Genomic DNA, 13,056 nt, shown 5'->3' with positions numbered 1-13,056 from the left:
AGTAGAGTTCCCTGTGCTATACAGTGAGTTCTCACTAGCTATCTATTTTATACATAGTATCAATAGTGTATATATGTCAAATATCATATATTAATGCATATATGTGGAATCTGAAAAAATTGGTATAGACAATCTCATTTACAAAGCAGAAATAGAGATACAGACGTAGAGAACAAACGTATGGATACCAATGGGGAAAGGGGGTGGGTGGGATGAATTAGGAGACTGGGATTGACATATATAAACTAGCATTATTATATGATCCCATTTTATAAAAATTATCACTACCTGTGTGTATGTGTGTTAGTGAGTGTATATCTGTCTATTGACACACAAGTACAGAGAATTGTCTGAAATAATATTTACCTAAAGCTAATGGTAGTTATTTCGAGCTTATAAAACCTTGGGGTGATATTTTGCTTTTTTGTTGTTTTCTATTTTACTTAATTTTTTCATGTAGCATTATTATATCAACAATGAAATAACATTACTTAAAAAGTGTGAAGAATGGCCAAGATAGTGACAAGTTCCCCACTTGGAAACATTTGGCTGTTTCGCAGGTTTCTTGGCTGAGACTTTATTGAGCTAAACAATTTTATGCTAAAGAATAAAAAGCTATTAGCCAGCTAAAAATAATAGTTTTTCAGAGCAAGAACTGGACAACAGAAGTGCAATAAATATGTTTTGAGTCCAGAAAAGCACTTGGGAAAAGCATTGTTGACAGTCAAAGAATAATAGTAAAATTTTGCATTTACATAGTGCTTTTCACCTTCAAAACTCTTTTCACAGAACATTTAATTATCCCTGAAGATACTAGGAACAATTTTGTTTTTTTATTTCTGAAAAATGGAAACAGTTACAAAAATCATGTACGTTGAGGACACTGAGTGCAAAGAAAGCAAATCAATGACTTAAGGAAAAGCTCACAATTTAAAACCTAAAGAACACTCCAATACATTTACATTTTAGACCAGTACATTTATATTTTAGCCTAAATGTACGTTATCTTCACAGAGTTCATGACCCATCATTTGCAGAAGTGTGTTATAAGTTCACCTACTTGAAAATAAAGAAAATCAAACTAGAAGAGTCTCCAGCTCAATCCCTCTTGTTTTACAAGTGAGAAAACTGAAATCCTGGAGCTGAAGGGACATATGATTTGCCATAATTCATTTAACTCAAGTTCAAACTCACATCTTCTCTCAGGTCTTTGCTCTTTCTGTCTATACCACACAGCAACACTTCTCTTGAGCCCTGCCTGAAAGGAAGGAAGGAATGTAGGAAGGAAGGAAGATGGAAGGAAGGAAGGAAGGGGAAAGAAAGAAAGAAAGAGAGAGAGAAAGACCAAGTTGTCTTTGTATCACATAAAGAAATAGTTGAACAAAATTTCTCTTTAAATTTTTATAAATCTAATCTCTGTGTTAAAAAAACATGGTAAGTAAAAACAAAAACTGAATTATTACACACAAAAAAAGCTAAATGCTTGGTTCTCCTATGTTTTACAAGGCTCCAAACTCTAGGACACAAATTTGAGGCCACATGATAAAGTCCATGTGGGAAAGTTACTATAGTATATATACCCTGGAATAGGAGATAGAAATTTCTTATCAAAAATACTAGTCATTCTACTAATCATCTAGGCAGCTTCAATTTCCAGAACAACATGACATTTTAGAAATTAAGGGATTTTGGTTCACAAATTCAATGTACATCATACAATGTGGTGATAGCATAAATAGCTTTAGTTGAGACCATATTCTCACCTAGAAGAGGGTCATCCTTTTAAAGCTATCCTCATTCCTGGAACACACTTTAAGGCACTGTTTGTTTATTTGTTCATTTGTTTGAGTATACCACATTTTGAGCTGCTCTACAACACTTGGCAATTCTGCTATGTCATTTTTTTATGGTTTTCTGCTTATATCTATCTGAAATGTGTCATTCAAGCTTATGATGTCTTGTTTATTTCAATTCAATTTAACAGGAATGTACTAAGTACTTGCTATATGCAAAGCATTGTCCTTGACACTGAGAGACGAAAGGTGAATACAGCCGGCCCTTACCCTTAAAGATGTAATACTGGGGGGAAACACTACACATAGAAATAACTAAAATATGAGTTTCAATGTGAAAAGTGCTGATACAGAAGTATAAACAACATTCATTGAGGGAGGTCAGCAAAGAGACCAGGTTAAAGAACCACTTAGGGGAGTCCTGACCCTTATTAAGGGTTCAACAGATACTAGTGTTTATTTTCTTTTTAATCTTACTGTAGGACCACACTGTGACCTCATTCACCAACTCACCCCCTAGCCAACATCAGCAATATAAAACACTTAGAGTTTGCTGCCGTAAATCTCCTCCATTGCCAAGAGGAAGTCATTCTCCAACAAATTAAATCTATCTTCTCATATTTTCATGGTGCAATTAAAATTTTTTTTAATGTCCAAAATCTTCTCTATTCCCTGATTTCTCTCTTGCCCTGCTTAGTCTCAGCAAAGTGGCCCCAATAGTTGAAGGCAGGATTATGATCTAGGTTCTTCTTCATTGAGACAAGAGTAGTATCTGCAACACCTCCAAAGGTGTATTGTACCAGATCTCAAGCACGAGGCTTATATTTACCATTAAAATTTTATAGCACCATAGAAGCAAGTCTGCATCTGCTAAAAAAATCAAGAAAATTGGCAAAAACAAATGTAACTGCACTCCTTTTAATGCACTTTCATTATTCTCCTATATGATATTTCACTAGCAAAAGCAGGGTCTTCAGAACTCAGTATTAATTACAATACTATCCCACATGGCTATGTATAGCCTTAGAACACTTTGCGCTCTTCAGATGTGGGGCAGCAGGAGAAAATGGAAAAGAAAAGTGGTTTCTCAGAACAGCTTCACCAAAGTTATAGTTAATCCAATCCAATTGTTTGGAATGAGAAAAATTTCTTGTCAAGTAGTTAATCATCCTTTCCAAAGTTCTGCAGAAACCTTGTACTCTTCTGCTCTTGGCACTCAGAAACATTCCAGTCTGTTAGCTCTGATTGAAAAGCAGGATAAAGATTAAAAATCGAGCTGGGAGTATCAAAAACCTTGCCACTCACAAACATTTGACCCAATCAATCCAAACCTTACACACAAAAATGTACTTTCAGATATCTTTAGCCTTGCCCTGGAAATAAAAACCAATATCAGACTTCACTCATTAAAGATAATAATCAAGATTCAATAAAATTAAAATACAACATATAAAAATTTATGGAATGCAGCTAAAGCTGTGCTTAGAGCATTTAATGCTTTTATCAAATAAGAAAAAAGATTTCACATCAGTAATGTAAGCTTCCACCTAAAGATACCAGATAAATGCAGCAAAATAAACATAAAGAAGTAACAATAATTGGAGAAAAAAATCACGAAAGAGAAAACTGAAAAATGGAAAAAATACAATGAAATAAAAAGTTGGTTCTTTGAAAGATTAACAAAATTGACAAACTTGTTGCTACACTGAACTAGAAAAAAGAGCAGATGCTAATTACCAGTATCAGGAATGAAAGAGGGGCATTATTACCAATCTTACAGAAATAAAATGATTATAAATTAATGCTAAACCAACAAATTAGATAGCTTAGATGAAATGAACAAATTCCTAGAAAGACATAAATTACCGAAACTAACTGAATAAATATTTTTTCTAACTGAAGAGGAAATAGAAATTATGAATAGGCCTAAAATAAGGAAAGAAACTGAATTAGTAATTAAAAATATTTCCACAAAGAAAAGCCCAGTACTAGGATTTTTGTATAAGAAAGGCTCTGCCAAAGCACTCTAGTAACCTTACACACTTCCATGTAGGCCTTGTAGGAGGCCTCATAGGCAAGGCTTGACTGCAGTCTAACCTGAGTCTTGGTGGAATGTCCTATGATTTCTTCTGGAACAAGAGGAGGTAAGTCTGTTGAAGAGTTGTCACAAGGCAATTTCTCATTCCTATCTTGTGGAACACTGCCACAGGCATTTTCATCCATCTCTCTGGTTTCAGCTGAGTACAGAACTTTCCAACTTGCCCTCGCAACCCTTCCTTAGGATATAGCTGCAGGCTTCTACAGAAGTTTAAAAAACTGCTTGCTCATATTTTAGAGACCACTTCTCCATGACAGAGTGACAACACTGCATGTGTTGTCTGCCATCTGGACTATGGTTCTGTGTCATCCTATGGCACTAGGGATGTGGGGAGTTGAGACTAGACTCTGCTGATCATACTTTTGTTTTCTGTGTAAGTAATAAACTCTCTGAATTCATTTGGGCTGTTGTCTTCTTATATGACTAATTTATGGAAATATGTGTGAAAAGTCAACCTAACAACTGCAGTAGTAATACTTGTGGCCTGATTAGCCACTGCACTGCTGCTTGACTGCTTGACCACGTCACAGGTGAAATTTTATCAACTATTTGAAAAATAGATAATACCAATTCTTCCTCAGAAAATACAAGCCAAGGGAAGACCTACCAATAGTTATTGGTACTCTGACAACAAATACTCTGAAACCAAAGCATGAAGACAAAGACATCACAAGGAAAGAAAACTACAGACCAATATCACTCATAAAGAAAGATCCAAAACTCCTTAATAAAATATTGGCAAAACAAATACAATATATAAAAAGAAACAGCATAATAAAAAGGATTTATCCTAGTGGTGCAAGGGTGCATTAACATTGAAAATCAATTAATATAATATACTTCATTAATAAAATGAAAGATTAAAAACTTATGATCACAATAGATACAGAAAAATTATTTGATAAATCTAACATCCACTCATAATAAAAATTCTCAACAAATTGGGTACAGAAGGAAAATTTCTCAACCTGATAAAGGGGAATCATACACAGAATTTCACATCTAACATCATTCTTAGTGAAAGACTGAGTGCTTTCCTCCAAAGGCTGGGGACAAGGCAATATTGTCTGATCTTGTTGCTTTTATTCAACATTGCATTGGAGGTTCTAAGACTAGATGATGATCATGATCATGATCATGATGGTGGTGATAGTGGTGATAATAATAAACTAAGGGCAACCAAATTGGAAAAGAAAAAGTATAAAACTGTTTTATTCATAGATGACGTAGTCTTGTTTGTAGAAAATCTCAAAAAAGTCCACACATACAAAATCTACTAGAACTAATAAATAAGTTAAGGAAGGTCACATTTTATTGCTACAAGGTCAATAAATAAAAGTCAATTGTATTTCAGTATACTAGCAATGAAAATACTGAAAATAAATTAAGGAAACATTACCATTCATGATAGCATTTAATATAATAAAATACCTAGGAATAAATTTAACAAAAGCAGTATAAGACGTGCATACTGAAAATCATATCATATTGCTGAGATAATTAGAGATCTAAATAAATGAAGGTACATTCCATGTCCATGAATTGGATGACTTAGTATTGTCGACATGGTAACTGCCAATTGATCTATAAATTCAATGCACCCCTTATCAACTGTAGTAGGCATTTTTGTAGAAATTGACAATCTAATCCTAAAATCTGTATGGAAATGCAAATGACATAGAATATCCAAAAACAGTTGTGAAAAAGAACAACACAGTTGGAAAACTATTTGATTTCAAAACTTACTATAAAGTACCAGTGATCATATAAGTATGGTATTAGCCCAGGGATAGGCATACAGTGGGTCAGAATTGACAGTCCAGAAATAAACCCTTATATTTATAAACCATTGATTTTTATAATAGCTTTATTGAGCCATAATTCACATACTATTAAATTTATCCTTTTAAAGTGTGCAATTCCATGATTTTCAGTATATTCACAGAGTTATGTGACCATTAGCATTATCTAATTTTAAAACATGTTCGTTAGCCCAAAAAGAAACCCACACGTACTAAAAATCACTACCTATGTAATCCCCAACTCTCTCCAGCCCTAGGCAACCACTAATCTACTTTTGGTCTCTAGAGATTTGCCTCTTCTGGACATTTCATATAAATGCAATCATACCACATGTGGTCTTTAGTGACTGGCTTCTTTCACTTCACATGATATTTTCAAGGTTCATCCATGTTGTAGCATGTATCAGTACTTCATTCCATTGTATGAATATGCCATATTGTATCCATTCTGGTTTTGGACATTTAGGTTGTTTCCACTTTGGGTTATCATGAATAATTCTATCAATATTTATGTACAAGTTTTGTGTGAAAATAAGTTTTCATTTCTCTTGAGTATATACTTAGGAGTGTAATTGCTGCATATTAAGGTAACTGTATGCTTAACTTTTTGAGGAACTGCTAAACTGTTTTCCAAAGTTGTTACATCATTTTACATTCCCATCAGCAATGGATGAGGATTCCAATTTTCGAAATCCCTACCAACACTTGTTACTGTATGTCTTTATTACAGTTATCCTAGTGAATTTGAAGGAGTATCTCACTGTGGTCTTGATTTGCATTACCCCAATGGAGAATTATATGACCATCTTTTCATGTTCCTATTGGCCTTTGTATATTTCCTTTAGAGAAATGTTTATTCAAATTCTTTGCCCATTTTCAAATAGGTTATTTTTATTTTACTGTTGAGTTGTAAGAGTTAATATCCTTTGAAGCTCAAAGTTTTTAATTTTGGTGAAGTCCAGTTTACCTAAGTGTTGGCAAGCATGTGGAGAGACTGGAAACTTCATATATTACTTGTGAATGTGACATAGTACAACCACTTTGGAAACCAGTTTGGCAGTTTCCTAAAATATTAAACATAAACTTATGCAACCCAGCCATTCCACTTCTAGGAATCTACCCAAGAGAAATAAAAAATTATGTACACAAAGACACATATACACAAATGTCCATAGCAACATTATTTATAGTAGCAAAAACTAGAAATAATTCAATTGTCCATCAACTGAAGAATGGATAAACTAAGTGTGGTATTCTCATACAATGAAATACTATTCAGCAATAAAACATGCTACACATGAATGAACCTCAGAAACATTGTTGAATAAAAAACCCAGACACAAAAGAACTATATATTGTATAATTCCATTTATGTGAAATGGTATGAAAAAACAAATTTATGACAACAAAAACAGATCAGTGGTTGCCTAGTAGTGAAGGTGGGAGTGGGGATTGACTGCAAATGTGAACAAAGGAACTTTTGGGTTGATGGAAATGTTCCAAAACTAAACTGTGGAGACATTTACACAACTCTAAAACCTAAAAATCATACTTATTAGAATGTGATTTTATCGTATGTAAGTTATACCTCAGTAAGGTGTTTTCTTTAAAGAACGAAAGTAAATATTTTAATGACAATTAGCAGCATAACTTTGATTGAAATCAAAGACAAAGCATTGAACATTAGAGTTGAGGTCCTAGCAAGCTTATTAAGAAAAGATGAAGATAAAGTAAGATTTAAGAGTAAGAAACAAATTTTTATTATTCAAACATTATTTGATTCTTTTATCTCCAAAGAAAACCCAAAATAATCTACCAGAAAATTGTTTTAAATAATATAAGCACTTAGCAAACTGGCCAGATTTAAAATCAATATATTAGTATTAATTAAATTATACTATGTGGATACAATTTAAATATTTTATGTATAACACAAAAATATATTTATATATTACATATATTTAAATCTATATTTATATAAAATATATACTACATGTTTTTTATATCTAAATACACACACAAATAGATACACATAAAATATAAAGTATCTCAGAATATACCTAATAAAGTGTACAATAACTCTATATAGAGCACTATAAAGCATTAATGAAGACATAAACAAAAAATTCCCCATTTACTGTATTTATTAATCACTTGCTAGTGGAAAGGAAGCTTCAATATTCCAAAAAATGTCAAATTTACAAGAAGAGACTTGCAAAATTAATACAATTCCTATCAAAACCCCAACAAAGTTCTTCATAGAATTTTTCAAGCTGATTATAAAATTTATATGGACAAGCAAAGCCCAAAGATTAACCAAGACCCTTCTGAAGAATAAGGTGGGGGGGACTCTTGTCCTGGAAAACATTGAGTTATTATCATTTATTAGTAGTTAAAACAGGGTTGTATTGGAGGAGAAACAGACATACCTATTCACATAAACATTATGAAGAGCCCAAAATAAACCAAAATTACATAACTTATAATATTGAGCCAAATATGACATTAAGCCACAGAGAACTACATTTAGTGATTCAGTATGAAACCATTTTTATGAAGTTTAGGAACAAGTGAAACTAAAATACATTGTTTATGGAGATATATATATGCTATATTTTATAAAGGAAAGGGAACACTAAACAATAGATGTATGCTTTCTTTCATACTATAACTGTTAAAAGACAATGAAACTGAAGGCTATAAAATATCTGATCATGAAATACTTATTAGTTTTCAAGAATTAAGAGGCAGGTCATGTGACCTGCAGTGCTTGCCAGTGAATGCAGTATAATATTTTCCTGCCTCATTGACATCACACTTGGCCATATGACTTACTGTGAATGACCACAGATGATGCAGGAAGTATAGAGCAGGATATTCAATTGTGCAGTAGCAATTGTTCAGCATAGTTGTATCACTGACCTGGGTCTTGCTGCCAAAAGGACTGAAGGAGTCTGCAGAGCTCAGCACGTGTACTTCATCTCCTCATGCAGCACATGAATCCCTGTCCTGTTGCCAGGAGCTAACTGGCAGACCCACTCTTAGATATATAATTTCAATGCATTCAAATAAAGGGCAAGGGCTAACTTTATTGTCATGCATGTGGATCAGAGGTCAGGGTGTAGAACACATTTATCTCCCTTTATTCCAACAGAGAGCTCTCCACCTAATTTAATACTGGAGTTCTCAGAGCACAGAATATACTCGAAGGGGTTCAGAATATGGCAACCCCAAATATGTCACTTTGGTATACTGATTATTTTGAATTAAAGGTACATAAGAAACAGCCAGTGCATGAAGGTCATTCTGACCTTCCTTTGTACTCCTGAAAGCAGGAGATTAATATTCTATGAGAAAGGCACCCTCCCTGTGCCCAGAGAATAGAAGACAACCTTATCACCAGAGACAGGAAATTTAGGGCTGTAAAGGCTGTTAAACTAACCCTTATCTTCCCGGTTATTTCTTCAAACCCCTTTGTCTTGTCAATTCTTCACAAATGTATTGCTTCTTTGTCTAAAAGATGTAAAAGCTTCCTGCTCTGGTCACCTCTTCAGGCTTTCTCTTTTGAAGGCTCCCATGTGCATGTAAAAATTCAATAACATTTGTATAATTTTGCCCTGTTAATTTGTCTTATGTCAGTTTAATTCTTTGGCATAGCCAGAGACCCAAAGAAGGTAGAGAAGAGTTTTTCCTCTGCTACATACTTAATGTGTTATTTTAAATTTTTTCATTAATTTTTAGATCTCAATCTTTGTAAGACAATCTGTCACCCTCGAGAAGTTGCCTCGCCACCAAGACCCCCTCTGTATCACTAAGATATAAGCAATTAATGCCACCCCAAAATTGGTCATTGGATCCACTGAGTAAACTTCCCTCCAAATAGTTATCCCCTCACATAAGCAATTTTTGTTTCTCCAGAAAATTCAAAGCAATAGGAAAATAACACAGAAGAAACAATATGATTAAGACAAAGATGATTAGAAAGAAGAAGGGCTAAGATTCAAAATAATTCCTAGGTTCTTGCACAAAATTTTCCTAAAGTCCTAATTAGGAATAGAGTCCTCATTTTACTTCATGTTGAAGAAGAGTGCTGTAAAATAATTATAACCAAAACCGAAGGATTTTATCATGATTACACATGATTACACATGATTACACTTAGACTCAGCATTCCACTTAACTTTGATCAAAAAGTGGCAAACAATTAACTAAAGAAATGAAGACTACTGAAGAGTATTTACAATCTAACTGAAGGACAAATTATACTGTTTTGTTCAGATTTTTAAAAAAATAGAAATCTTTGTAAGTGCAGAATAAAATAGCAAAGCCTTAGGAGATTTATAATTTAGATTTTGGACAACTAAATTTGGGAGTACAGGTATTCTGTGCTGCTGCCTGAAGACTTGGTACCAAATATGAATGTTTTTATAGAGTGCAAGTCAAGAAAGTACATTCAGTTAACCAAGAGGTAAGCCCAGAGAGGAAGGAACAGAAGGGAAATGAGATCCTCTCCAGAACCCACACAAACTTGGATGATCTGTGCAAGGTATGAGGCTGCTAGTGGGTAGGGGCCCCAGTAAAGGGCAACCTACATAGAATACAAGGAACTCATAGAAAGAAAGCCTAGCACTTGGAAACTTGAGGGTACGACAGGTACGTATGTACCAAGGTACTAGGTTCAGAGAAAACAAAGAAAACTCTTCATTTCTTCCTCTCTTACAACAGGAATCTCAGGTGGGACTGAAACTATAGAAAAGGATTATTAATCCCAGTGATAGAAGAGACAGGAGCCAATGTAGACATTGTACCTCATTCAATGTCTGGCACAAGGTCAATGCCCCAGATGAATTTGTTGACTTTAATTGATATAAGAAGGACATTTGGCATGGTCATTTCCTTGTAAAATAATATACATGCAACCCTTTAAACAGAGCAAAAATCTAGATGGAAAAAGAAGAGGGTGATAAAGAGTTTCCTTTTTCACATCCTAGGAAATGACTCTCTCTTAAGTTTACATTTCTAATAGCTTGTTAGCTAACCTTAGTAATCCAAGCAATCGAAGGGTCTAAACTTTAAAATGGCACTGACAGCAAGATATAAGTAATGCCATAATGCAATCCAACAAGAATGAATCATTTCTTTTAGGTGATCTTTTCCCTATATTTTTGAAAATGCCCAAAAGTGAAATTCAATGACACCCTCAGAAGCCTCCCAGGAGTAAGGCTCTCTTACTTTGTTAATTAGGTACATCAAAGACAAATATAAGAAAAGTTAGATATACTTTGCACACTACATTCTCACACTACACTATACACTTTTCAGTTTATATTTTCAAATTTAGAGGTTGGGTATTCAACCTATTTGGTTAAATTGGCATCAGTGTCAAAACCAAACTCTTCTGATCTCTTCTGTCCTCAAAAGTCACTGTGGTAATGTACCCTCTGTGACCATAAAAGCACTAAGAATAATAAGGAAAAAAGATATGTGAAAGCTACAGACATTATGCTACAAAAAAAAAAGATTATTTTTAAATGATGCTATGATCCCTAGGAAAGATATTTTAGTCACTTGAAGTTTATTAAAAACATAATTATACTCATTATAAAACAAAAATTGTCAGTGTTGTTATTCTCTCAAGCCTTCAGCCAGAGGCCAATGCAGCAGGTTTATCCAGTTTGAGCATCACACTGGCCTTCAGCTATTTCCCTCTGCTCAGATTTGGAACACTGAAACACGGAAACAAGACAGGCTGACACTCAGGTGAATGTTCTAGAGGTTTTGAAAATTCACATGGAGGCAAACATTTAAATCTATAACTAATGTGAAGTTTCAGGAACTTCAATCTTTCAATTACTATAGTTCATCATACAACCAATTTAGGTAAACTTAAGTAATATAACACAGGAGCTAAAAGCACGGGCTTTGGAATCAGAGACTTAAAATGGAATCCTCACTTTGTCTCTTATTAAGTAACTTGGGATACATTTTTAAACCTCTCTAAATCTCTGTTTCTCCCTCTATAAAAAAATAGAAATAATATTATTAGTTACCTTGTGGCATGTATTGAAGATTAAAGTAAGATTATATATTTAAAGAACTGAGCATTGCCTGGTACAGAATAGGTGCTCATTGTTCTAGAATCTTCATTACTCTTATTCTTATTCTTATAAATGGGGTAGCTCTTAGGAAGACTTCAGACAAGTGTTGGAGATATAATTCTGATTTAGCAGATAGCAATGCCAGACACTGCTACGGGGGCAGGCAACCACGGATCTGTACCAGAAAGCCCCTGGGGTTGCTGAATGTTGGCTCTCAACACTAGCCCACACTTCAGCTAATGGAAGAGGCCCCCCCGATAAATGTTACTAATGTTTCTAACTTGCCCACTAAGTACTGGAAGAGAAATTCCAAGAGCTCTTCCAAATCTAAACAAAATTATTGGATTTGATTCAAGCAAAAAGTCTGTTCATTCCCAAACTGTGTGAACCAATCCCCAGAATTCAGAGCAAAATGGTTCTGGTTCTTTTTAATTAGGAGTCTCTTTTTGATGCCTGTGTCATCTAACAGCAGGGGCCTAAGGAATACTTCCCTTGTTAGTCATTAAAGCTGAAAGCTACAAAGCATTCATAAAACTCAGACTCCAGCCCTCAGCAATCATCAATCTCTAAATCTAATAAACTTTCTAACCAGAGTCTTCATTGCCAGTATAATGAGTGACCAGCATACACTAAATGAATCAGGGTTCTTTGTCTGGCAACACATTGATTCTGACAGATGGAAAAGGCCAGCACAGAAGAGACTCTTGGGGGAGTTGTTGAGAAGTTAACAGTATTGCCTATTAAACACCATTCATCTACACATACTGTGAAAGGTCTGAAAAATCATGTTATTCTTCTCATGTGCTCATTTCAGTGTACACAATTAATTTAATGTAGAAGGTCTTCAGGGATCTGAATCCCTGGTCTTTTTAACATTCTATGTACCACCTAGACAAAATGGAGTACAAGGAAGAATGACTCCTTCTGTGTGCCTAAGGAGAATGCAAAAAGCATGTATTCATAGCAGCCCTTATGTGGTACTACATTTGGATTGGAAATTAGAATTATTTTCTACTGCCTTCTTACTTATTTCTTTAAATACAGGGTACAGAATGGAAAGAAAGGGCAAGAGAAGTGAAACAAGCTATTTGCCAACAGATAGAAACAACTTCACTTGTATCACACCTTAATTATTTGTATAACTTACCTTTTGCCATTTCAGTGCCATTTTTACCCTATACTGTGACAGTTGGAAAGAATCATCTTCTAGATATCAAGCTATTGTCAATCAGGGGAAATTATTCCCCAAAGACAATGCAAGAGTG

General features: G+C 34.3%; 1 long non-coding RNA gene across 3 annotated transcripts in view; it reads right to left on the bottom strand.

Moving 5' to 3' along the window:
- LOC118904856 overlaps window positions 1-8,620 on the bottom strand; it is a 282,771-nt gene extending 274,151 nt beyond the window's left edge. For all 3 annotated transcript variants that reach the window (XR_005022105.1, XR_005022104.1, XR_005022106.1), the window contains exon 1: window positions 8,529-8,620. This is a non-coding gene — a long non-coding RNA (uncharacterized LOC118904856). The remainder of the gene's footprint in view (window positions 1-8,528) is intronic.
- Window positions 8,621-13,056: the final 4,436 nt, after the last annotated feature.

This window comes from Balaenoptera musculus, chromosome 12 (genome assembly GCF_009873245.2).
Source record: "Balaenoptera musculus isolate JJ_BM4_2016_0621 chromosome 12, mBalMus1.pri.v3, whole genome shotgun sequence".
NCBI classification, from domain to species: domain Eukaryota; kingdom Metazoa; phylum Chordata; class Mammalia; order Artiodactyla; family Balaenopteridae; genus Balaenoptera; species Balaenoptera musculus.
Note: the sequence above shows the minus strand (reverse complement) of the source record. Positions and strands in the feature narration are given on the sequence as shown.